The following is a 21,923-nucleotide window of genomic DNA, read 5'->3' on the forward strand; positions in this document are numbered from 1 at the left end:
ATAAATGCACTGTTGGTTAAGGGCTGTAAGTAAGCATTTCACTGTAATGTCTGCACCTGTTGTATTCGGCGCATGTGACCAATAAAATTTGATTTGATTTGATTTGAGATGTTACCCCACTCTTCCACCAAGGCACCTGCAAGTTCCCAGACATTTCTGGGGGGATTAGCCCTAGCCTTCACCCTCCTATCCAACAGATCCCAGACGTGCTCAATGGGATTGAGATCCGGGCTCTTCGCTGGCCATGGCAGAACACTGACATTCCTGTCTTGCAGGAAATGAGCAGTATGGCTGGTGGCATTGTCATGCTGGAGGGTCATGTCAGGATGAGCCTGCTGGAAGGGTACCACATGAGGGAGGAGGATGTCTTCCCTGTAACGCACAGCGTTGAGATTGCCTGCAATGACAATAAGCTCAGTCCGATGATGCTGTGACACACCGCCCCAGATCATGATGGACCCTCCACCTCCAAATCGATCCCGCTCCAGTGTACAGGCCTTTGTGTAACGCTCATTCCTTCTACGATAAACGTGAATCCGACCATCACCCCTGGTGAGACAAAACCGCGACTCATCAGTGAAGAGCACTTTTTGCCAGTCCTGTCTGGTCCAGCGACAAGCGCCGGTGATGTCTGGTGTGTTCCTGCCTTACAACAGGCCTACAAGCCCTCAGTCCAGCCTCTCTCAGCCTATTGCGGACAGTCTGAGCAGTGATGGAGGGATTGTGCGTTCCTGGTGTAACTCGGGCAGTTGTTGTTGCCATCCTGTACCTGTCCCGCAGGTGTCATGTTCGGATGTATCGGTCCTGTGCAGGTGTTGTTGCACGTGGTCTGCCACTGCGAGGATGATCAGCTGTCCGTCCTGTCTCCCTGTAGCGCTGTCTTAGCCGTCTCACAGTACGGACATTGCAATTTATTGCCCTGGCCACATCTGCAGTCCTCATGCCTCCTTGCACCATGCCTAAGGCACGTTCACGCAGATGAGCAAGGACCCTGGGCAATAAATTGTCAGAGTCAGTAGAAAGGCCTCTTCAGTGTCCAAAGTTTTCATAACAGTGAACTTAATTGCCTACCGTCTGTAAGCTGTTAGTGTCTTAACGACCGTTCCACAGGTGCATGTTCATTAATTGTTTATGGTTCATTGAACAAGCATAGAGAACAGTGTTTAAACCCTTTACAATGAAGATATGTGAAGTTATTTTGATTTTTACGAATTATCTTTGAAAGACAGGGTCCTGAAAAAGGGACGTTTCTTTTTTTGCTGAGTTTACATTATAACCTAGCCTACTTTACATAACATAACATCTCTTACTTGTTGCAAAAAAAACTTTATGAATGTATCAATGATTTCCCCTCAGATCAATCATGCCCGTTTTAGCCCTTCTGTCTACATTCTCAGATACGTTTAGAAAAGAACAGATTGAAAGACAATAAATAGCCTACTTTTAATGAATACAAATAAGTGTGAGACATGGCCTTGTGTTGCTGCACTGTCAATAACTACCTTAACAAACAGTGACTTATTATTATGATTGACAGTTCACCTGACTGTTTGGATATGTATGTTTGTAAATGTTTTATTTCTAAGAGATTATGAATAAGAGAACAATTGACATTCTAGAATGAGTTGTCACTGTGTTCACCACAACCAACATGCTGGATCTCTGTTTAGGGGTCAGTGGTCTAAAATGAGTCTCTCTGGAGAGAGAGAGGAGGGGGTCCCTGCCTCTAAAATGAGTCTCTCTTGGGAGAGAGAGGAGGGGGGCCCTGCCTCTAAAATGAGTCTCTCTGGAGAGAGAGAGGAGGGGGTCCCTGCCTCTAAAATGAGTCTCTCTTGGGAGAGAGAGGAGGGGGGCCCTGCCTCTAAAATGAGTCTCTCTGGGGAGAGAGAGGAGGGGGGCCCTGCCTCTAAAATGAGTCTCTCTGGGGAGAGAGAGGATGGGGGCCCTGCCTCTAAAATGAGTCTCTCTGGTGGACATGACACCAAAGCTAAGAGGTGAGATTACAGTTTTGTTTAAGAATTATTAAGTACATTTCCAAAACTCTATGTCCACAACATTTTCAAATTATTGCTTATGGGTACCTAAAATATTACGCTTTGAACACACCGACTGCGTCATTGCGCAAAATAGTATGCAGCATCATCTAAATATGTGTGCAACAAAAGTTAAACATTCACTTTCTGCTACCATTTCTGTCAAGCCGTATACACATACAGTTTGACGCATACGTTCGATTAATCCAATTTATGCACCACACAGAACGCACTGCAACTGCCTCTGCAACGCAATACTGAAAGGCAAACACAGCGTTCCATTGGAAATGAATGTACTTCTGGTACCAAAATGCAATAACGCAGTCGGTGTGTTCAAAGCGTTACTGATCTCAGATTTTTAATTAATAGAATTTAGATGTATATGAAAATGTGTTATTTTCGCAAAATGCTATATATCCAATGTTTAGCTGGAATGGGATGTTCGTATCCTGTATATTTGACTGTGATATTTGGTTGTCTCACTTAGCTATCTTAAGATAAATGCACTTACAGATGCCATATCTTAATTTGACCCAGTTTCTCACAGCAGAAAGATTATCCTGCAGCAACAGGAACTGTGAATTTTTATGTGGATTGTAATTCATTAACATTTTTTGTTAGGGCAAATCAAGTATTTTCTAAAATACACTACAATACGGACGGTCGCTATGATGACTGAAAACACAACCGTGGGACAAACTAGTGACACATTTCTGGGCAAGGGCGGTCCATTTAAAATTAATTCATTCTTCCCTCACCCTTTGCCCTGCAAGTGTCCACTCATTATACGTCATGATACATCATCAGAAGTGTCCACTCATCATACGTCATGATACATCATCAGAAGTGTCCACTCATTATACGTCGTGATACGTCATCAGAAGTGTCCACTCATCATACGTCATGATACGTCATCAGAAGTGTCCACTCATCATACGTCGCGATACGTCATCAGAAGTGTCCACTCATCATACGTCATGATACGTCATCAGAAGTGTCCACTCATTATACGTCATGATACGTCATCAGAAGTGTCCACTCATCATACGTCATGATACGTCATCAGAAGTGTCAACTCATCATACGTCATGATACGTCATCAGAAGTGTCCACTCATCATACGTCATGATACATCATCAGAAGTGTCCACTTAACTTGAGGGCTGAGGGGGGAGGGAGTCTTTTAAGTGTTTGAAACGCTGCCATGGATAGTTTCGAAGTAACATAACCACATGATCAATGATGTCCGAAGCTTCATTTGATCTCATGCTTTTTCGAACCATGTGTTGCAAAATGCGAGAGATCTCACTGATTTCTCCCTGGTGCCGGTGCTTTTTTCGAAGCAAAGTATTTTTCAAACACTGACCTCTACTGGACACCTTATTTACACATTTAGTTTGATGTCTTCCAGTTTGTAGCCCCTGAATGGGAGCTCAGCAGGTAGGGACGGGGATTTGGATCAGACATCAACATAGGCACAATATTGAATCCCTGCTATAGTTGAACAATTATTTTTTGTTGAACCACACAATCTTCCCATTGTTGTTTAAATAATGTGTTTTATTTAGTGTAGCCTATGATAATATTCTGTCTTTAGTATAAATAAATAATACCACATATGCATCGTTTTTGAAAACATAGTGAACTGTGATGGGGAGTGGTGGTGTATCCAGGGAGAAAACTAAACTGATCTTCTGAAATGTCATTCCTGGTCTTATGCTACCATCTATTGGAATAATTTAGTAACTGCAGTAGTACTGAATAAAGTATATCCTTACTAATGTAGTAATTACTCAGATTTTCAAAATATGACATTTTCTAGTTAATTTTACCACTTACAACCATAACATAACAATTTATAGCATAACAAACAATGAAACTGACATAAACCAAAAACACCATACATTTAGTTAACTATATATATATATACTATTTATTTAGATGGGTGACATTATCTGCCAAAGTAACACCACTGTAGATAAAGAAGAGGTCTCCAGTAGGTGAACCAAAACATTTAAAGGCCAATTTCTCAAAAGTGAGGTTGCAAGTTTATAATCTTTCAAAGCAGAATTACTTTCCCATTGTTCCTCAACTGTAGTGTATGATATACCTTTTTCTAGCTGAGTCTCTACTTTTATCCAATGTAAAAAACACAATTTCAAATTTTCCTACATAAAATCGAGCCGGTCGGTCACATTTGACTGTGTAAAACCTAGCAGTACTACTTATTTCTCTGAGAGTGAGGCAGATATATATTATTACTATGTAAAACCCTAGCAGTACTACTTATTTCTCTGAGAGGGAAGCAGATATATATCATTTTACAAAAAAATAAACAATGTTTGTCTCTGAAATGAAACCATCAAGTGATAGATTTTAAACAAATACATGTCTTACATTGAACAACCCCATGCCATGATTAGATAGTGAAAAAACACACCAATCTCTTTCATAATGTCTTTAAACAATAGAAGCTAATTTACAAACATTTCTGAAAATGTATATATAGCGTTTTAGAATAAAACTCTTGTTTCCCCATCTGAGCTCAGAGCAGATGAGAGACGTAATGTTTGTCTCTGTTGTGTTGAAGTCCAATCAAGCAGGAGAGACCAGCCTCCCCTGTACCCAGCTGTGTGTCCATGAAGAGTGACCAGTCTATGGGTCATCCTATACAGTTCAGAGAGGGAGACTTTTCTAGTGAACAAAGGTAAGAAGAACTCATGGGTCATGGTCAGTGAGTCATTTCTCCTCTCCCATTTTCCCATTTATTTTTGTTGTTTTCATAATCCATAGGCTAATCCTTTTTTCCATTTTCATAGTCCTTAAACAATATTAAACAAACATCAACTACCTGGTACCCCTGCACATTTTTATTTTTATTTTATTCATTTCACCTTTATTTAACCAGGTAAGCCAGTTGAGAACAAGTTCTCATTTACAACTGCGACCTGGCCAAGATAAAGCAATGCAGTGTGATAAAAACAACAACACAGAGTTACACATGGGATAAACAAAAACATACAGTCAATAATACAATATAAAATCTATATACAGTGTGTGCAAATGTAGTAAGTTATGGAGGTAAGGCAATAAATAGGCCATAGTGCAAAATAATTACAATTTAGTATTAACACTGGAGTGATAGATGTGCAGAAGATGATGTGCAAATAGAGATACTGGGGTGCAAATGAGCAAAATAAATAACAATATTGGGATGAGGTAGTTGGGTGGGCTAATTTCAGATGGGCTGTGTACATGTGCAGTGATTGGTAAGCTGCTCTGACAACTGATGCTTGAAGTTAGTGAGGGAGATTAGAGTCTCCAGCTTCAGAGATTTTTGCAGTTCGTTCCAGTCATTAGCAGCAGAGAACTGGAAGGAATGGCGGCCAAAGGAGGTGTTGGCTTTTGGGGATGACCAGTGAGATATACCTGCTGGAGCGCATACTACGGGTGGGTGTTGCTATGGTGACCAATGAGCTAAGATAAGGTGGGGATTTGCTTAGCAGAGATTTATAGATGACCTGGAGCCAGTGGGATTGGCGACGAATATGTAGTGAGGGCCAGCCAACAAGAGCGTACAGGTCACAATGGTGGGTAGTATACGGGGCTTTGGTGACAAAACGGATGGCACTGTAGTAGACTACATACAATTTGCTGAGTAGAGTGTTGGAGGCTATTTTGTAAATGACATCGCCGAAGTCAAGGATCAGTAGGATAGTCAGTTTTACGAGGGCATGTTTGGCAGCATGAGTGAAGGAGGCTTTGTTGCGAAATAGGAAGCCGATTCTAGATTTAACTTTGGATTGGAGATGCTTAATGTGAGTCTGGAAGGAGAGTTTTACGGTCTAACCAGACACCTAGGTGTTTGTAGTTGTCCACATATTCTAAGTCAGACCCGCCGAGAGTAGTGATTCTAGTCGGGTGGGCTTGTGCAAGCAGCGTTCGATTGAAGAGCATGCATTTAGTTTTACTAGCGTTTAAGAGCAGTTGGAGGCTATGGAAGGAGTGTTGTATGGCATTGAAGCTTGTTTGGAGGTTTGTTAACACAGTGTCCAATGAAGGGCCAGATGTATACAAAATGGTGTCGTCTGCGTAGAGGTGGATCTGAGAGTCACCAGCAGCAAGAGCGACATCATTGATATACACAGAGAATAGAGTCGGCCCGAGAAGTGAACCCTGTGGCACCCCCATAGAGACTGCCAGAGTTCCAGACAACAGGCCCTCCGATTTGACACATTGAACTCTATCTGAGAAGTAGTTGGTGAACCAGGCGAGGCAGGTATATGAGAAACCAAGGCTATTTAGTCTGCCAATTAGAATGTGGTGATTGACGGAGTCGAAAGCCTTGGCCAGGTCTATGAAGACGGCTGCACAGTACTGTCTTTTATCGATCGCGGTTATAATATCGCTTAGGACCTTGAGCGTGGCTGAGGTGCACCCATGACCAGCTCGGAAACCAGATTTCATTGCGGAGAAGGTACGGTGGCATTCGAAATGGTCGGTGATCTGTTTGTTAACTTGGCTTTCAAATACTTTCGAAAGGCAGGGCAGGATGGATATAGGTCTGTAACAGTTTGGATCTAGAGTGTCACCCCCTTTGAAGAGGGGGATGACCGCGGCAGCTTTCCAAACTCTGGGGATCTCAGACGATACGAAGAGAGGTTGAACAGGCTAGTAATAGGGGGTTGCGATAATTTTGGCGGCTAATTTTAGAAAGAAAGTTGCAGTGGAGTGGGCAAGTTGCAGTGGAGGGTGCAGAGCTGGTGGCCGGGGTAGGGGTAGCCAGGTGGAAAGCATGGCCAGCCGTAGCAAAATGCTTGTTGAAATTTTCGATTATCGTAGATTTAGCGGTAGTTACAGTGTTTCCTAGCCTCAGTGCAGTGGGCAGCTGGGAGGAGGTGCTCTTATTCTCCATGGACTTTACAGTGTCCCAAATCTTTTGGAGTTAGTGCTACAGGATGCAAATTTCTGTTTGAAAAAAGCTAGCCTTTTCTTTCCTAACTGATTGTGTATATTGGTTCCTGACTTCCCTGAAAAGTTGCATATCGCGGGGGGCTGTTCGATGCTAATGCAGTACGCCACAGGATGTTTTTGTGCTGGTCAAGGGCAGTCAAGTCTGGGGTGAACCAGGGGCTATATCTGTTCTTAGTTCTGAATTTTTTGAATGGGGCATGCTTATTTAAGATGGAGAGGAAAGCACTTTTAAAGAACAACCAGGCATCCCCTACTGACAGAATGAGGTCAATATCCATCCAAGATACCCGGGCCAGGTTAATTAGAAAGGCCTGCTCGCTGAAGTGTTTTAGGGAGCGTTTGACAGTGATGTGGGGTGGTCGTTTGACCGCGGACCCATTACGGACGCAGGCAATGAGGCAGTGATCGCTGCCAAGCAATACGAACTCTGAGGATAGATGGGGTTCAATCAATTCACATATGGTGTCCAGGGCACAGCTGGGGGCTGAGGGGGGTCTGTAGCAAGCGGCAACAGTGAGAGACTTAATTCTGGAAAGGTGGATTTTTAGAAGTAGAAGCTCAAACTCTGCAGGCTATCTCTACAGTAGATTGCAACCCCACCCCCTTTGGCAGTTCTATCTAGACGGAAAATGTTGTAGTTGGGAATGGAATTTCTGACTCTTTGGTGGCCTTCCTAGGCCAGGATTCAGACACTGCTAGAACATCAGGGTTGGCGGAGTGTGCTAACGCAGTGAATAACTCAAACTTAGGGAGGAGGCTTCGGATGTTAACATGCAAGAAACCAAGGCTTTTACAGTTACAGAAGTCAACAAATGATAGCGCCTGGGGAGCAGGAGTGATACTGAGGGCTACAGGGCCTGGGTTAGCCTCTACATCACCAGAGGAACAGAGGAGGAATAGAATAAGGATACGGCTAAAGGCTTCAAGAACTGGTCTTCCAGTGCGTTGGGTACAGAGAAAAGGGGCAGATTTCCGGGCGTTGTAGAATAGATTCAGGGCATTATGTACAGACAAGGATATGGAAGGATATGAGTACAGTGGAGGTAAACCTAAGCGTTGGGTAACAATGAAAGAGATAGAATCACTGGAGGCACCGATTGAGCCGGTCTATATGTATGGGGGTGGGACAAAGGAGCTGTCTAAGGCAGGTTGAGCTGGGCTGGGGGATCTACAGTGAAATAGTACAATAAGAAATAACCCGAAACAGCAATAGGCAAGGCATATTGACATGGGAGAGAGGCATAAAGCAATCACAGGTGTTATTCGAGAGAGCTAAGACAACAGCTGGTAATGGCGATGAAAGTTTGGGCTGAGGCTAAACAGATCAACAGGATGGGGTACCATGTAAAGGAACAGTCCAGCAGGCATCAGCTGTGTAGCTGAGTGATCATAAGGTCCAGTGAACAGCAATAAGTAAGTCCGAGAGCAGTTCAGTGGCTGCTACGCAACAGGCGTATCATCAACTTCTGAGTTGATATAGTTTAGTAATACCACTGTGGACATGTTTCTACAACCTTCTGAGTTCATATAGTTTAGTAATACCACTGTGGACATGTTTCTACAACCTTCTGAGTTCATATAGTTTAGTAATACCACTGTGGACATGTTTCTACAACCTTCTGAGTTCATATAGTTTAGTAATACCACTGTGGACATGTTTCTACAACCTTCTGAGTTCATATAGTTTAGTAATACCACTGTGGACATGTTTCTACAATCTGAGTTCATATAGTTTAGTAATACCACTGTGGACATGTTTCTACAATCTGAGTTCATATAGTTTAGTAATACCACTGTGGACATGTTTCTACAACCTTCTGAGTTCATATAGTTTAGTAATACCACTGTGGACATGTTTCTACAATCTGAGTTCATATAGTTTAGTAATACCACTGTGGACATGTTTCTACGACCTTCTGAGTTCATATAGTTTAGTAATACCACTGTGAACATGTTTCTACAACCTTCTGAGTTAATATAGTTTAGTAATACCACTGTGGACATGTTATTCATTCCAGAGGCTACTACCACACTCAGAGAGCAGAGTATTCTGTTCCCAGCTGTCTGTCTATGAACAGTATTAACATCTACAATCTCTCTCTCCTTTATCTCTGTAGTGGATGGTCTACTCTGTTAAAGGATCAGTATTAACATCTACAATCTCTCTCTCTCCTTTATCTCTGTAGTGGATGGTCTACTCTGTTAAAGGATCAGTATTAACATCTACAATCTCTCTCTCTCTCTCCTTTATCTCTATAGTGGATGGTCTACTCTGTTAGAGGATCAGTCCAGGTGTGCAGTGTGTCAGCAGGTGCTGAGGGATCCAGTCTCTTTCACCTGTGGACACAGGTTCTGTAGACAGTGCATCACCAGATACTGGGAGAAACCTGCTCCTTCAGGAGACTATGACTGTCCTCAGTGTAGAAAGAGATCCAGAACACGTCCTGTACTACAGCAGCTGAGTCAACCCAATAAAACAAGAGGCTCTGAAAACAGGAAGACCACTTGCACACGTGGGCCAAGTCAATACCTTAATATCATTTACAGTAGTTAACTACAATATTATGAGATAATAGAAGTTACTGTATTTGTGGAAGGCCCACTTTTCATCCTGTCAATGAATGTTTCTGATACACATCATTTTCCCTCTTCCCTTGTAGTGGATGACAGCCTGCAGAGAGCTATAGTAAACCATAAAGACAGTCTGAAAAGGAGGTATGAATGTGTGATAGAAGGCATCGAAAAAGCAGGGAACCAAACTCCCCTCAACAGGATTTACACAGAGCTCTACATCACCGAGGGAGAGAGTGAAGGGGTTAACAATGAACATGAGGTGTGGCAGCTAGAGACAGCATCCAGGACACCAACCTCACATGACACAGCAATCCACTGCAATGACATATTTAAACCCTTACCAGGCCAAGAGAGAAGCATCAGAACTGTGCTGACGAAGGGCATCGCTGGCATCGGAAAAACAGTCTCTGTGCAGAAGTTCATCCTAGACTGGGCTGAAGAGAAGGCGAACCAAGATGTGGATATCATATTTGTGCTTCCTTTCCGGGAGCTGAACTTGATTAAAGATCTCCAGTACAGTCTTCTCAGACTTTTAAATGGCTTCCACACAGAACTAGACATAGGCAATGCAAAGAAACTCACTGCCTGTAAAGCTATGTTCATCTTTGATGGTTTGGATGAAAGCAGACTTCCATTGGATTTCCAGCACAATGAAAAGGTGTCTGATGTCACCCAGACATCGTCTGTCGATGTTCTGCTGACAAACCTCATCAAGGGGAATCTGCTTCCCTCTGCTCTCCTATGGATAACCTCCCGACCAGCAGCAACCAATCAGATCCCCCCTAAGTGTGTTGACCAGGTGACAGAGGTACGAGGGTTCAATGACCCACAGAAGGAGGAGTACTTCAGGAAGAGATTCAGCGATCAGGACCTGGCCAGCAGAATCATCTCACACATAAAGACATCAAGGAGCCTCCACATCATGTGCCACATTCCAGTCTTCTGTTGGATTTCTGCAATAGTCCTTGAACACATGTTGAGTACAGACAAGAGGAGAGATATGCCCACGACTCTGACTGAGATGTCACTACACTTCCTGCTCATTCAGACCAGCCTGAAGAACCAGAAATATCATGGAAGAGATGAGATGGATCAACAGGAGCTCATGGAGTCAGATAAGGAAATTCTTCTGAAGCTGGGAAAGCTGGCGTTTGAAAATCTGGAGAAGGGTAATCTCATGTTCTATGAAGAAGACCTGAAAGAGTGTGGCATTGATGTCAAAGAAGCCTCAGTGTACTCAGGAGTGTGCACACAAATCTTTAAAGTAGAGTCTATGTTATTTCAGAGAGTGGTGTACTGCTTTGTTCATCTGAGCATTCAGGAGTTTCTCTCAGCTGTCTACATGTACCATTGTTACACAACCAAGAACATGGATGCACTGAAGCCCTTCCTCAAGAGAAAGTCTAGAGCTGCGTCTGAAGAGCTAACCATGCATGAGCTGCTGAAGAGTACCGTGGATAAAGCCTTGGAGAGCAAGAACGGACACCTGGACCTCTTTGTCCGCTTCCTTCATGGCATGTCACTGGAGTCCAATCAGAAACTCCTACGAGGTCTGGTGACACAGACAGAAAGCAGTCCAGACAGCGTCCAGAAAACAATCCGATCCCTTAAGGTGATGCAGAGGAAGAACATCTCCCCTGAGAGGTGCATCAATCTCTTCCACTGTCTGATAGAGATGAAAGACCATTCAGTACAGGAAGAAATCCAAGCGTACTTGAGGTCAGAGAAGAGATCCAAAACCTCACACATTCTCAGTGTTCAGCACTGGCCTACATGCTACAGATATCAGAGGAGGTTCTGGATGTGTTTGACCCGAAGGTATACAAGACATCAGAGGAGGGTCGTAGGAGACTGCTCCCAGCTGTGAGAGGCTACAGGAAAGCTCTGTAAGTATTCAGGGAAATATCCCACACCAAAATACATTGTAGTTAGAGCAGCATTTTTATTGGCTGACTGGCTCTGTAAGTACTCATGTGACTATCCCTCAGACCAAACTTTACTGTATGTAAGAACAACAATATTTTCATTGGCTGACTAAACTTTCTATCAGCTGAAAAGTCTTAAACAAATGACAAACGGATCAGAAAAGTTGTTGCATTGAGACATCTATACACAGTGTTCACATTATTAGTGCAGGGGTAACAGTGTAAGCAGGAAAGCTAAATGTAACATTTTAATACAACCTGTCCCTCATGGTATTTACTCTGTTGACAGACTCACTGGCTGTAAACTCACAGACACATCCTGTGAAGTGTTGGCCTCAGCTCTCAGTTCAAACCCCTCAAACCTGAGAGAGCTGGATCTGAGTAACAATGACCTGAAGGATTCAGGAGTGAAGCTGCTCTCTGCTGGACTGGGGAATCCCCACTGTAAACTGGAGACTCTGAGGTCAGTATTCCTGTAGTTGGTCAACAAGTGATAACTGTTCACCAGATCCACATGTGTTTACCAGGCACACATAGTCCACACCATATGTGTTTGGACAGTGAAGCTTACAGTTTTACATTTAGTGCTATGCTCCATCATTTTGGATTTGAGATATAATGTTTCATATTAGGCAACAGTACAGAATGTCACCTTTTATTTGAGGATATTTTCATACATATCTGTTGTACTGTTTAGAAATGAAAGCACTTAATGTATCTAGTTCTCCCATTTGAAAAAGTAATAAGTATTTGGAGAAATTAATTTAGTCCAAAGTTTAGTATTTGGTCCCATATTCCTTACCTGCAGTGATTACATCAAGCTTGTGTTTCTACAAACTTGTTGAATGCATTTGCAGTTTGTCTTGGTTGTGTTTTGGATGATGTTTTTCCTAATAGAAACTGAATGGTGAATAATGTCCTGTCATTTTGGAGTCACTTCACTTGTATTGTCAGTAAGAATAGAAGATCATGTGGATGCTACTATGATTATGAATAATCATGAATGAATCGTGAATGATGATGAATGAGAAAGTTACAGAGGAACAAGGATCATACCCCCTCTGTTATTGGTAATGGTGAGAGGTTAGCATGTTTTGTTGTAGCCTCTGTAACTATCTCATTCATTATTTTTCATGATTCATTCATGAGTTTTATTAATCATGGCATTATAAGGATTAATTTTGTAGTGTTTCGAAACATGTTATCTACTCACTTAGACAGAAAATTACTCCAGTCATCATCCACCATTCAGTTACTATTGGGCAAAACATAACCCAAAACACAACCAAAACAAACTGCAAATGCAACCAACGAGTTTGGGACCAAATACTAAACCTTGACTATTTTAATACACTATAAGTGAATTGGTCAGAATACTTATGACTTCTTCAAATGGGGGGACTAGATACATAAAGTGCTTTCATTTAAAATGTTAGCTTCTCTGTCAAAATAGATATGGTGTGGACTGTATACTCAATACAATCTAAATATGATACCTCACTGTCTGTCTTTTGACTGATACTGCTTTTTAAACTGCTCTGGTCAGTCTACTCAAATATTTGTACTATACACGTTTCTCTCTACACACAATATTATGATTTTTTTTTTCTTCCTCACTGTACATGTTTCTATCTAGAAGCAATAATCTGAAAATTTCTAATAATGATACATTCATTTATGAATAGATATGGCAGGTTTCAGGACACTGATATATCTGAATATGTTGAAAAAAATATACTGCCACTATTTTCACCACCAAAGAATAGCAGTGTGGTTTTAATATGATTTGACTCTTTGCAGGCTGTCAGGCTGTCTAGTCACAGAGGAAGGCTGTGCTTCTCTGGCCTCAGCTCTGAAGTCAAACCCCTCACACCTGAGAGAGCTGGATCTGAGTAACAATGACCTGAAGGATTCAGGAGTGAAGCTGCTCTCTGCTGGACTGGGGAATCCCCACTGTAAACTGGAGACTCTGATGTCAGTATTCCTGTAGTTGGTCAACAAGTGATAACTGTTCACCAGATCCACATGTGTTTACCAGGCACACATAGTCCACACCATATGTGTTTGGACAGTGAAGCTTACAGTTTTACATTTGGTGCTATGCTCCAGCATTTTGGATTTGAGATAGAATGTTTCATATTAGGCGACAGTATATAATGTCACCTTTATTTGAGGATATTTTCATACATATCTATGTTACTGTTTAGAAATGAAAGCACTTTATGTATCTATTTCTCCCATTTGTATATGTCGTAATAATTTGGACATATTCACTTATATTGTATTAAAGTAGTCATAAGTTTAGTATTTGGTCCCATATTCCTTACCTGCAGTGATTACATCAAGCTTGTGATTCTACAAACTTGTTGAATACATTTGCAGTTTGTCTTGGTTGTGTTTTGGATGATGTTTTTCCCAAAAGAATCTGAATGGTGAATAATGTCCTGTCATTTTGGAGTCACTTCACTTGTATTGCCAGTAAGAATAGAAGATGTTTCTGAACACTTCTACATTCATGTGGACGCTACCATGGTTATGAATAATCATGAATGAATCGTGAATGATGATGAATGAGAAAGTTACAGAGGAACAAGGATCATATCCCCTCTGTTATTGGTAATGGTGAGAGTGTCACGCCCTGGCTCTGGGGACTCTCGTATGTTGAGCCAGGGTGTTAGTTTCTATGTTTTGTGTTCTAGGTTGTGGGTCTAGTTTTTGTATTTCTATGTTGGCCAGGGTGGTTCCCAATCAGAGACGGCTGTAGCTCGTTGTCTCTGATTGGGAGCCTACTTAGGTAGCCGTTTGGAATTTGTTTGGTGCGGTATCTTGTTCCGTTTGGTTTGTGTCTGCACCGTAGGACTTCACGAATCGTTTGTTGTTTTGTTCGTTGTGTTGTACATCAAATAAAAATGTATGCATATCACGCTGCGCCTTGGCCCGCTTCATTGAATGACGATCGTGACAGAGAGGTTAGCATGTTTTGTTGTAGCCTCTGTAACTTTCTCACTCATTATTATTAATGATTTTTCTTAATCATGGCATCATTAGGATTCATTTAGTAGTGTTTAGAAACATTTACATTTTAGTCATTTAGCAGACGCTCTTATCCAGAGCGACTTACAGTTAGTGAGTGCATACATTATTTTTTATTACATTTTTTCATACTGGCCCCCCGTGGGAATCGAACCCGCAACCCTAGCGTTGCAAACGCCATGCTCTACCAACCAAACTACATCCCTGCCGGCCATTCCCTCCCCTACCCTGGACGACGCTGGGCCAATTGTGCGCCGCCCCATGGGGTCTCCCGGTCGCGGCCGGCTACGACAGAGCCTGGATTCGAACCAGGATCTCTAGTGGCACAGCTACAGAAACCTGTTATCTACTCACTTAGACAGAAAATTACTCCAGTCATCATCCACCATTCAGTTACTATTGGACAAAACATAACCCAAAACACAACCAAAACAAACTGCAAATGCAACCAACGAGTTTACAACCAAATACTCAACTTTTGACTACTTTAATACACTATTAGTCAAATGGTCAGAATACGTTTGACTTCGTCAAATGGGGGACTAGATACATAAAGTGCTTTCATTTCTAAACGGTGAAACAGATATGTATGAAAATACCCTCAAATAAAAGGTGATATTATATACTGTCACATCATATGAAACATTTGATCTCAAATCCAAAATGCTGGAGTATAGAGCCACATTTAAAATGTTAGCTTCACTGTCAAAATAGATATGGTGTGGACTGTATACTCAATACAATCTAAATCTGATACCTCACTGTCTGTCTTTTGACTGATACTGCTTTTTAAACTGCTCTGGTCAGTCTACTCAAATATTTGTACTATACATTTTTCTATCTACAAGCAATACTTTGATAATTTGTCATTTCTAATAATGAAACATTCATATATGAATAGATATGTCAGGTTTCAGGACACTGATATATCTGAATATGTTGAAAAAAATATACTGCCACTATTTTCACCCCCAAAGAATAGCAGTGTGATTTTAATATGATTTGACTATTTGCAGGCTGTCACGCTGTCTAGTCACAGAGGAAGGCTGTGCTTCTCTGGTCTCAGCTCTGAAGTCAAACCCCTCACACCTGAGAGAGCTGGACCTGAGCTACAATCACCCAGGAGACTCAGGAGTCAGACTGCTCTCTGCTGGACTGGAGGATCCACACTGCAGACTGGAGAAACTCAAGTATGTAGAGGGTTTATGTCAATGTTCATATCAGACATGTTGGAGTTATCAGGCTAGTTAAGACAAACATTCTGACCACCACTTGGACTAAGGTATATAAAGACTGTGTGTGTGTGTGTGTGTAAGTGTGTGAGTTCACGTGTGTGTGTGTGTGTCCAGTGTGTGTGTGTGTGTGTGTGTGTGTGTGTGTGTGTGTGTCCAGTGAGTGTGTGTGTCCAGTGTGTGTGTTTGTCCAGTGTGTGTGTGTGTGTGTGTGTGTGTGTCTGTGTGTGTGTGTGTCTGTGTGTGTCCAGTGTGTGTGTGTGTCCAGTTTGTCGTGTGTCGTGTGTGTGTGTGTGTCCAGTGTGTCCAGTGTGTGTGTGTGTGCACGTGTATCAGTACACACACTGGACACACAAACACACACACTGGACACACATACACACTGGACACACACACACACACACACTGTAAACACACACACTGGACACATACACACAAAGGACACACACACACACAAAGGACGCACACACACACACACACACTGGACAAACACACACACTGGACACACATACACACACACTAGACAAACACACACACGCAAACACACACACACACACTGGACACACACCGGACACACACACAAACAGAAACACACACTGGACACACACAAACAAACACACACTGGACACACACTGGACACACATAACACACACACACACACACACACACACACACACACTGGACACACACCGGACACACACACAAACAGAAACACACACTGGACACACACACAAACACACAGACTTACTCACACTGGACACACACACACACACACACAAACACTCTGGACACACAAACACGAACACTGGACACACACATACACTGGACACACACACACACTGGACAAACACACACACACTAGACACACACACATACACTAGACACACACACACACACACACACTAGACATACACACACACTGGACACACACACACACAATGGACACACATACACACACTGGACAAACACACACACACACACACTGGACATACACACACTGGACAAACACACACACACACACACTGGACACACACCCTGGACAGACAGACACACACACTGGACACACACACTGGACACACACACACACACACACTGTACACACACACACACACTGGACACACACACACACACACTTGGACAAATGTATATACTGACTGTGTGTGTGTGTGTGTGTGTGTGTGTGTGTGTGTGTGTGTGTGTCCATTGTGTGTGTGTGTGTGTGTCCAGTGTGTGTGTCCAGTGTGTGTGTGTGTCTGTCCAGGGTGTGTGTCCAGTGTGTGTGTGTGTGTGTTTGTCCAGTGTGTGTGTGTCCAGTGTGTGTGTTTGTCCAGTGTGTGTATGTGTGTCCATTGTGTGTGTGTGTGTGTGTGTGTGAGTTCAGGTGTATCCCTCAATGACTGTCTGTTCTTCTGCTTACCACTACAGTGTGGAACATGGTGGAGAGAACACAATGAAACCTGGAGCTAGAAAATGTGAGTGTTGACTGCTGTGAAGAATATGACTAAGAATAAGTCTTAATTCAAGTGAAGTCAAAGTCAAAGACCACCATCATTACTTACTTGGTCATATTAAATATAAGCTGTAGTTCTACAGAAGCACAAATCAGGGACACCAAAGTTTACAAAGAGTTGCTTTGACAATGTGTGTGTCTGTGTGTGTGTGTGGCATGTTCCTGTTACATTAGAAAATGTGTGTGTGTGTTCATGCATGAAGATGTGTGTGTGTGTTCAGGATGTGTGTGTTCATGCATGCATACAGGATGTGTGTGTGTGTTCAGTTTGTCTGTGTGTGTGTGTGTGTGTGTGTGTGTGTGTAATTAATGGGAATAAGTGTGTTTTATATTACCATACAGTATAACATATGATCATTCAACAAGTCTCAAGTTACCTTAACTTCTCCTTTTGATACCTAGAAACATCTACATTAAATGAATTAGTGAAAAGTGAGTTAACATTCTAATGTGAATGATGCTGATTTCTAATATTGTGTCTGGTTTCATCCATCAGATGTCTGTGATCTCACACTGGACCCAAACACAGTAAACAGACTCCTCTCTCTGTCTGAGGAGAACAGAAAGGTGACATGTAGGAGAGAGGAGCAGCCGTATCCTGATCACCCAGAGAGATTTGAGTTCTGGCCTCAGGTGCTGTGTAGAGAGGGTCTGACTGGGCGCTGTTACTGGGAGGTAGAGTGGAGTGGGAGAGGGGCTGGTATAGCAGTGGCATATAAAGGAATCAGCAGGAGAGGATGGGGTAATGACTGTTGGCTTGGATACAATGACAAGTCCTGGAGTCTGATCTGCTCTGACAACAGTTACTCTGCCAGGTACAATAATAAGTCCACTACCATAGACGTCCCCTCCTCCAGCTCCCACAGAGTAGGAGTGTATCTGGACTGGCCAGCCGGCACTCTGTCCTTCTACAGAGTCTCCTCTGACACACTGACCCACCTGAACACATTCTACACCACATTCACTGAGCCCCTCTATCCAGGGTTTAGTGTTGATGATGACTCCTCAGTGTCCCTGTAAATAATAACCATGGTAACACTGGACACACACACACACACACACACACACAGGAAACACACACAGGACACACACACACACTGGACACACACACACAGGACACACACACACACTGGACACACACACACACACACTCACACACACAGGACACACACACACTGGACACACACACACACACACACACACACACACACACACTGGACACACACACATACGCTGGACACACACACACACACTCACACTGGACCCACACACATACACACTGGACACACACACACTGGACACACACACACACTGGACACACACACATACGCTGGACACACACACACACACACTCACACTGGACCCACACACATACACACTGGACACACACACACTGGACACACACACACCTGACACACACACACACACAGGACACACACACACACACACACACACACTGGACACACACACACACTGGACACACACACTCACACACACTGGACACACACACAGACACTGGACACACACACATACACACTTACACACACACTCACACACACTGGACACACACAAACACACACACACACTGGACACACACACATACGCTGGACACACACACACTCACACTGGACAAACACACTCACACACACTGGACACACACACACATACTGGACACACACACACATACTGGACACACAAACACACACACTGGACACACACACACACACACACTGGACACATTTCCATGTGTTGGATTTTGATGAAAGGAAATCCCATATAGCCTACTGGACAGGACTTTGCTATGGCATCTTCTGTTTGGGTGTCTCAGGTCAGGTCTGAGCCATGATCAGAATGTGTCTCTGTGTCTATTTCCAGCCCTGCCATTTCTACCTGTCCTGATCTAGTGTTTCACCCCTGACCTCCTCACACCGTCTCACTGTCCATGTCTGCTTTTAGCTCCCACCTCTACTTCACTGTGTTATAATGGACCTTATGCTTGTTATGTCACCTCTGTAACCAGTTATCAAACATACTGACCTTTCTGACCCTATCCCATGGCCCTACTTTCTACAACTGAACATTTCAATTCCTCTATGAGTTTTGTTTAGTGTCCATTTACTTATGTATGTATTTGTTGTATATTGGGGTTGTGCTGCAGAGCATCATGGGGGTTTGTATGTGTTGAGATGATCACGTTCCAGATAAATGGTTGAACTGATTCCTGTCTCCTGTCTCATCATTATTTAATTATTATACAGACGTGGTTATGAAACCCACAAGACATAACAAAAGATTGGTGATGAGTAAGTCTGAATCTACAGGAACTATTCTGTCTGGAAGAAGTGGGTTTTTACAACTGTTTAAAACTGTTATTTTCTGTGGTACAGAATAGGCTAATGTTAGCACAGTGTATTGATAGCAGAGGCAAGTGCATAGTCTAGCTAGCTAAGAAAGAGCGTTAACCAGTGGTGTAAAGTACTTAAGTAAAAATACTTTAAAGTACTACTTAAGTTGTTTTTTTGGGTATCTGTACTTGACTTTACTATTTATATTTTTGACTACTTTTACTTTTACTTCACTACATTCCTAGAGAAAATAATGTACTTTTTACTCCATACATTTTCCCTGACACCCAAAAGTACTCGTTACATTTTGAATGCTTAGCAGGACAGAAAATGGTCCAATTCACACACTTATCAAGAGAACATCCCTACTGCCTCTGATCTGGCAGACTCACTAAACACAAATGCTTTGTTTGTAAATTGTCTGAGTGTTGGAGTGTGCCTCTGGCTGAATGTACATTTTTAAAACAAGAAAATCTGGTTTGCTTTATGTAAGGAATTTGAAATGATTTATACTTGTACTTTTACTTTTGATACTTAAGTATATTTTAGCAATTACATTTACTTTTGATACTTAAGTATATTTAAAACCAAATACTTTTAGACTTTTACTCAAGTAGTATTTTACTGGGTGACTTTCACTTTTAGTTGAGTCATTTTCTATTAAGGGATCTTTACTTTTACTCAAGTATGACAATTGGGTACTTTTTCCACCACTGGAGTTAACATCGTCATGGACGGCAGAAAAGGACTGGAGACGGACGTCGGAGTGGGAAAACAACGTGATTAAAAAGGAGGAATATACAGTGATTAAAGGAAAGGACATTTATTCAACTGTGAAGACAAACCTTTTAATTAAATCTGCTAAATGAGCGAATTTAGGAGGAAACTTCAGTGAGTGAAGTGAAATGAAGATCACATGACTGAGGAAAATATTGCTTTGGTTGAGGACAATATTGAAGTGAGTGACAATCAGGAGCTTATTGAGAAATGAACAATTATTGGAATTGATGGAAACATTGGACAGTTTGATAAAAGTATTGAGCAGTGGAGCTCATATACAGAACGGTTTGAATATTTTGTTCTTGTAAATGACATGGATGAGGACAACATTGTGCCTACATGTTTTAGTGTAATGGGGCCAAAGACATTTAATTTACTAGGCAGCCTGCTACAGCCAGACAGAACAGGTAATAAGACGTATGGGGATATTGTGGAGATACTTAAAGGACATTTTTCACCAGAACCACTAGTTAATGCTGAAAGGTTCAGGTTCCACAGGAGACATCAGGAAGAGGGAGAATCAGTAACAATGTTTGCTGCTGCATTAGAGAAACTACCAGAACACTGTGAGTTTAATGCTGTTCTAAATGACATCATTAGAGACAGACTAGTATGTGGGCTACGGAGTGAAGCTACACAAAAGAGACTGTTGACTGAAAGTCATCTGACCTTGGCAAAGGACATTGAAATCAGTGTGTCCATGGAACTAGCTGCTAAAGAGGCTCACCAGTTGAGTTAATCAGGAACTTAGTGGGTTCATCTAACAATCCTAATCATCAGCTGATACATTTTTATCTCATACACAGGGTATAACCATTCCTGCTGCTATTTGTTCTGATATATATTTTAACAGTATTGTGTCTCTAGCTGTATAACCATTCCTGCTGCTATTTGTTCTGATATATATTTTAACAGTATTGTGTCTCTAGCTGTAAAACCATTCCTGGTGCTATTTGTTCTGATATATATCAGAGACTCCAACCAGACCCAGAGAGTAGAGTCTCCAGTACCCAGCTGTCAGAGACTCCAACCAGACCCAGAGAGTAGAGTCTCCAGTACCCAGCTGTCAGAGACTCAAACCAGACCCAGAGAGTAGAGTCTCCAGTACCCAGCTGTCAGAGACTCCAACCAGACCCAGAGAGTAGAGTCTCCAGTACCCAGCTGTCAGAGACTCCAACCAGACCCAGAGAGTAGAGTCTCCAGTACCCAGCTGTCAGAGACTCCAACCAGACCCAGAGAGTAGGGTCTCCAGTACCCAGCTGTCAGAGACTCCAACCAGACCCAGAGAGTAGAGTCTCCAGTACCCAGCTGTCAGAGACTCCAACCAGACCCAGAGAGTAGAGTCTCCAGTACCCAGCTGTCAGAGACTCCAACCAGACCCAGAGAGCAGAGTCTCCAGTACCCAGCTGTCAGAGACTCCAACCAGACCCAGAGAGTAGAGTCTCCATTACCCAGCTGTCAGAGACTCCAACCAGACCCAGAGAGTAGAGTCTCCAGTACCCAGCTGTCAGAGACTCC

At 42.5% G+C, this 21,923-nt stretch overlaps 1 pseudogene; it reads left to right on the forward strand.

Annotated features, from left to right (window-relative positions):
- The first annotated feature begins 1,981 nt into the window (after positions 1–1,981).
- Positions 1,982–21,923, forward strand: part of LOC121555512 — a 55,618-nt pseudogene continuing 35,676 nt past the window's right edge.

This window comes from Coregonus clupeaformis, unplaced genomic scaffold (genome assembly GCF_020615455.1).
Source record: "Coregonus clupeaformis isolate EN_2021a unplaced genomic scaffold, ASM2061545v1 scaf0280, whole genome shotgun sequence".
Taxonomy (NCBI): Eukaryota; Metazoa; Chordata; class Actinopteri; order Salmoniformes; family Salmonidae; genus Coregonus; species Coregonus clupeaformis.